The sequence below is a fragment of the Musca domestica genome, unplaced genomic scaffold (assembly GCF_030504385.1).
Source record: "Musca domestica strain aabys unplaced genomic scaffold, Musca_domestica.polishedcontigs.V.1.1 10, whole genome shotgun sequence".
Classification (NCBI taxonomy): Eukaryota; Metazoa; Arthropoda; class Insecta; order Diptera; family Muscidae; genus Musca; species Musca domestica.
In genome coordinates this window covers 8,165,237-8,171,895 of record NW_026712115.1, presented here as the reverse complement: position 1 = coordinate 8,171,895, position 6,659 = coordinate 8,165,237, and the positions used below count along the sequence as shown (strand labels likewise).

At 41.6% G+C, this 6,659-nt stretch overlaps 1 pseudogene; it reads left to right on the top strand.

Annotated features, from left to right (window-relative positions):
• Positions 1-3,836: 3,836 nt before the first annotated feature.
• Positions 3,837-3,954, top strand: LOC131804657 (U6 spliceosomal RNA; annotated as a pseudogene).
• The last annotated feature ends 2,705 nt before the right edge of the window (positions 3,955-6,659 follow it).

Below are 6,659 nucleotides of genomic sequence, written 5' to 3'. Positions count from 1 at the left end.
CGTTCTGTCATAGTAATAATCAAAATGAAATCTTAAAATTGGTGGAAAGAAATCTGCATCTTAGCCCAAGGGCTAAGAAGTATAAAAAGTAATTTCTAGTCTCTTGTCCTCCACATTGCAGGTCCGTCTCTCTATGTATGACAAGGTACATATTTTTGTGAGGTGATGAGAAGCTGTCAGCCAGCCTATTGCAGTTGAACGTCTAGAAAGATTTATGATTTGGCAATTTCAATGTTTTGGGGTTTTTCTTCAAAATTTTCTTATTTCCATAACAGAACAAAATGTCCTCAAAAAACTATGCATTTTTTTCCTTCGGATGAGAAAAGTTTTTCTTGCTGTCGCTACAAAAACTATACATGAATTTTTTTTTTTTTTTTTTTGATATACTCATGTTGATTTTAAACTAATTATGAAACATAAGGTGATATCTATATATATAAATGTAAGTTGTGTTAGTTACTACGCTTATAACTTAAGAACCGCTGGATTAATTTTAACGATTCACACAAATTCGGAGTTGTCTACTCTCCGAAAAGGATAATATCCAAAAAAATCGCGTAAAAATGTGATATATTAACATTTTCATTTTGACTTTTCAAATGTACAATAGTAATGTTTTATTTTGCATGATTTTTTTCCATTTTGACTTACTTTTTTCTAATGTACATTTGTAGTGTTTTTTTATATTTTATTTTTGAATGCGAATATTTATACCAATTTATTTAATTGACTTGATTTCTTGAGAACTGAAATTGATGGCGGGTTACATGAAAGTGTAGTAGCGAATTATGTGGTGGCGAAACGGAATAGATGATATCGAAATAATTTAACGCGGTCACACCAAAGTTAAAAGAAAATTACTTTTTCTAAATCGCTGAAAAATCATGAAAAAGAGATCTCATTGCAAAAATCAAAAAAACATTTTCAATGGAATCGAATTTTAAAGTAATAGTACATTCTATTGACAAACTTTGTAAGGAAGGATCTTAAAACATTTGCTGTAAAAAATCAGCGAAAAAGTTGAAGACTTTTTCAATTTGTTATACTTTTTTTGTCAATTTTTTTTTTTTTTTTTTTCAATTTGTATTATCATATTGAATTCAGTGGATTTTTTTGAACAAAATAAAGAATAATTTTTCACTAAAAAAATTAAATAAGTGCGAAATAGGATGTTAACTGACATCTACCTTTCAACTCCAGGGCCTACATCGTGGGTTAGCTGAAAGATGCGAACACATTTAAACAAACAAAAATGACCGAAAAAGCTTAATGGGGCTCATTTCAAAGCGTCCAATGAGAGCTCAAAATGCAAAATTCTTTGGGAGAATAATAAGTAATATACCAATATTGAAATAAAAGGTGCAAAATAGTAGAGCGAATGGGACTTTTAGTAAGAAAAGGTTTTATATCCTTCCAGAAATTCTTCCCAAACATTCAAAATACCTAAAATCACTTTTGCAGGACTTTATATCGATCATAACTCACGGATAAGGGAACAACCAGATTTCATATTTATATAACCATCTATGATTTAAGTTATTTTTGGGGTCTTGGCCGGCCACTTTTTTCATTTTTTGGCCCTTATTTGACATTTTTGTTTCTAAGGGGGTAGATAACCTCTTCGCATAAAATTTGAAATTTTCAGAGTAGGGCCCATATTGGTATTGACCACATTCATCAATTGATTTGGCTAAAAATTTTTATTTATGCCACCCTGGGGTAGGGAACCATCATACAGATAATTGCCACATAGGAATTTATTTAAGTAAAGTCCCCACATTGGAGTATCCCCAAGTCCACTTTCACATCTAATGTGTGGTCAGAAAAGAAAATTTTGCATTCTATTGAATTTGTAACCCCCAAGAGAATATTAGTTGGGAACGTAGGTTTCGGATGTACATCTATATGGAATAAATTGTGAAAACATGAACAAATTACAAATATAAGAAAGTAGCACGGGACCGAATATTTGTTTAATCATCATTGAATTATCCTATGATGAAAATATGGACTTTAAGGGGTCTCCAACTTACAATTTAAATGGCAAATAAAATTAATTCCCATCTTATCATTCTGCCCGCAATTATGAGGTGGATAAAACTATTTTTACTTATTTAAATCACGCGAAATGCTATGACATGCTATATTGTTCTGCTATATTTTTGATTTGGCCTCTATTTGTCATCTTGGATTATAAGGGGTAGAAGAAAGTTTTCAATGTAGGTCGATGTTTCGGAGTAGTGCCCATATAAAGAAGGTACCTCCTAATTTAACCACATTTCAAAGAATTTGGCTAATAATGCGTATTAGGGGGGTGAAAATCTTACACTAAAATTTCAACATATCTACAAATTTTAGAATTTTTATCCATGTTATAAATACCCTCTCAAGTCCACCTTTTGGCGGACAAACAGACTGACATGGTTAGGGGGACTTATGAGGACTCTAATGCACAATCTAAGTTGCTAATGGGTTTAAAAAAGTAATTAACTTTGGCTATTCTTAAATCATTCAGCCCTCAATTATGTAGTATACAAAATACAGCAAATTCCAAATTACTGCTCATTTGACTGGAAGATTTTGCTACGATTTTTACCATATTAAAGATTAATTTGATCCCTTATATGGCGATAAGATTGATATATACTTTTTAATAGATTTGTATAGCACATCCACACAGTTGAAGCCCACGGTTTAAATATTGAAGCCCACTGGTTAAAAATGGGTACAGGTATTTTAAAACACATTAAATCGACCTGTACGTGAACACTTATATCAGTCATATCTGTGAATAATTATGCTTGGGAATATATGCATAATAGACAAAAACTACGGGCCGGCAACGCGGACCGGGCCAGCTAGTTATTTATAATGCAACATCAGCTTATATCACATTCAAATTATAGCCCTTATTATGTCCACTGCATTTATCTGGAGGCAGTACCTAGAATTCCCGTAGACTGGTAAATATTCGAAGGAATGCTCTCAGTGTCAATGGCAAAAAACACAAATACTATTTAATAAACAAACGACAACGTATGTGCTTTGTTTCTGAACCTATTAAAATCTACTAGTTTTGTAATTTTTCGATATGTTGGATTGAATGTTCTTGAACAGAACAATGGTTAGTTTTAATCGAAAACTACAGGGTGAGATGAAAAAACTGCAACCAACTTCAGACTGCTGTCATTTCCAAGCCACTCGTCCGACAGCTGTTTAAATTGTTCCAGTGACAGCTCATTATATTGTTTACAAGCGTACAAAAGCATTTTGGTGCGAATTTTCCAGAAAAAAGTTATTCGCGATGGAATTCAAGAGTGATAGTGTGATTTCTTTATATTTGACTGCAAAACAACAAGTGGCTATCGTTAGAAGACTCCAGCATTTAAATGTAAATAAATCTTTTGCGTCTCGTACCATCGCTCGTTACCGTGTAGACGAGCCAGAATAAATGCCGAATATTATCGCGAAAATATTCTGGAGGGTGTATTAAAGCCTTAGGCACACAAACATTTTGGCCGCAGACCTTGAACATTCCAACAGGACTCAGAACCATCGCACTCAGCACGCGCCACCCAAGAATGGTTACAAATTGAGGTTCCTCACTTCATTTCCAGCGTAAAATGTCCACCAAAATCTCCGGATACAAGTCCGTTGGACTATTGTGTCTGGAGTATTTTGGAGAGCAAGGTTGGCACTAAAAAATACTAAAGTATCGGCCACCTCAAGCAAGCGCTTCGCCGGGAATGGGCCAAAATACCGCAGAGCAACATTCGGGCAGCGTGTGACGGTTTCATTGGCCGTTTGAAGGCCATAATTCGTGCCAAAGGTGACCAATTCGAACAAATCTAAGCTTATTTTGAAATTTGATGATATTTCCGATATTTTTTTCTTTCATTCAGCATGGCCCTGCGCAAGGATGACACGCAAAATCGTGAAGCGTTCCACATTTTTCTCCGCCGTTCGCGGAAGCATAGCTGAGTGCTACCGGACGCGTCCACGGGTTGCGGATAGTGGGACGCCCGGTAGATATATCGGGCAGCTGCGAATCAAATAAGCAGTCGCGGACAGCTCAGCGGTTTCTAGGGGGAGAGTCTCGGACTAAATACCCGAGTGCCTGTGATCCCTGGACTCGACGAGGCGACACTGGCGCCCCTAACTATCCAGTCAACGGCCTAGTCCACCGCAACGGACCCCCTAATGCTGGGGTGTTACGTAAACCGTGCCCATCAGTATTCCAAGGTTTGCAGTCAGGGTACCGACTGTATTAGAACGGTTGCCTCGTCGATACCTGGGCGCCTCGACGAGTAATAGGCTTAGCTGCCAAGTCCTTACCATGATATGGAGGCTATGTCATGGCGGACCTCGTCACCTCCAATGCCCGATAACTTATGGAGAACAAAACTAAACAAAAAACAACAACAAAAACAAAAACATTAACCGACAATTATTCAACCACCTCTTCGGAGGTGTCGACCCAGGACATGGCCATGGACAAGATTTTAACTTCGGGCGGGGACGTGACTCTGGAAACGTACAGAGACGTAGTATGTGAAAGCATACAGCGACAGAGTGAACAGCTGTCCGCCCTTCTAGAGAAGACCACTCTAAGGCTCAGCCAAGAGAGTGTGCCCTCCGGCTTTGGGAATGACTCACCCCTCTCTGATGAGGAACTTGACGTCACCGTCATACCCTCATCTTTGAGGAGTGAGTCAGCTTCAAAAACTGTAGAGAGCACTCAATCTGCTGCCAAGGGGGGGTCAACTCCTGTGGAAGGGGTTACATCGGTACCTACCGATGCGACCAACCTCAGGATCGAGGATGGCGTCGTGGAAAGGGACACTGATGTTCCAACCAACCGCGATGCCTCCGGATCGAAGGAGGTAAAAAAAGGAAGGGTTACAAACGGTCGGTGAGGTACTGTAAGAGCTTCATCGGTCGCGAACCCTTACAAATTACAGAGAGGGAAAAAGCCCTGATTAGGGTGAACATGAAGGCAATAAGGAAGTTCGAGAAGAACCATCCGGAAGTGCCTAAATGTACACTCGAAAAGGACCTTGCCTCTCTCTTTACAGCCCCCGCTAATAAGGTAAGTCCGTCTGAGGATAAGCCAACTAGTGGGGCTGAGGTGAAGGGCAACACCTCTCCCGGCGGTGGAAAGACAGCTTCGGCTGTTGCACCACCAACGGAATCTAGTGTAGCCCCCACCACTTCTAACTCAGGAAAACGAAGGAACAAAAGGAAGGACGCCCCTAACGGAAATTCTGCCCCGGTGGAACCAAAGGAAGCCAAATCCTCTTCTCGGGTAACGATGAAGAGAGGACGGTCAACGGAGGAACCACATCCCGAGGCAAAGAAACCGTTAACGGGCAAACTTCCTCCTCCGCCAACTGCGGCTTCTACGCCAGTAGCTGTAGCTGGTAGGGAGGTAGTGGCAAGGCCGGTGCAAGCAGCCTCAGTGGACCCTAGGTCTGCTAAGGCGAAGCCTGCTACCACCAACCCACAACCTTCAAGCCAGACATCAAGGAAGAGGAAACACTCCCAAACCCTGTACCCGGACAATCTCCGTGTAGCGGTCATCGACCGAGCTGAGCCGGAAGGCAAAATCAGCGAAAGTCGGTGGCTTCTCATTGAGGACCGTCTGAGGGAACAGGTTTTCCTGGGGGAGGATCCTTCTAGGTTACAGTTTGGCAGTGCTACCGTCTACAAGGGAGTGAAGGTCATCTGCTGCGAAAATGAGGAGTCAAAGAACTTCCTCGTGACCGCAGTAGCTGGCCTTCAGGAACTTTGGGATGGAAGTGCACTTGCTGCTGTATCCCTGAAGGATATCCCCTGCAGGAGGATTTTGACAGCATGGGTTCCGCCGCCCTCTGTGGACCCGGCACGCGTGCTGATAATATTGGGGAAGCAGAATCCCAATCTCTGCACGGACGGCTGGCGCATGGTTGGCTCAAGTACGGAGGGAGGGGGCCTGGTCATAAAGGTTTCTGTTGATACTGCTGGCCAGGAATACCTTCAGACTCGTGGAGGGAAATTGCACTTCGGCACAGGATGGATTCGGTTCCGTCTAACGCCGCTGTCGCAGTAGGAGAAACGAAGCCACAACTGCTTAGCATTGTGCAGATTAACCTGCATCACTGCAAGGCAGCTGGGGCTGAGCTTCTCCTATCCCTCTCCAAGCTTGAAGTTGACATAGCCCTGGTCCAGGAACCTTACATTTTTAAGAATAAGGTAACTGGGCTAGGGAGTGAGCGGTACATCACCTATGCCACCTCCAATGGGGAAAAGGTTAGAACGTGTATCGTCGCTAAGAAAAACCTCAACTTAATCTTCCTCAACAATTTCAGCGGAGGAGACGCCACGGCGGTCAGATTGGAGACTAGGACGGGCAAAACACTATTCCTCGTCTCCATGTACCTTCCCTTCGAGCACCCCGACCCACCAGGCCAAGTGGTAGAGGAGCTGGCCTCAGTACTGGGTGGAAAAGGCGGCCTCATCATTGGATGTGATGCAAACGCTCACCACTCTCAATGGGGCAGTAGTAACACCAATGCCAGAGGTGAGTACATTTTTGATTTTATCTTATCTCATAATCTCAAAATCTGTAACCGGGGAAAGGAGGCGACTTTTTGCATTAAGAATAGAGAGGAGGTCATAGA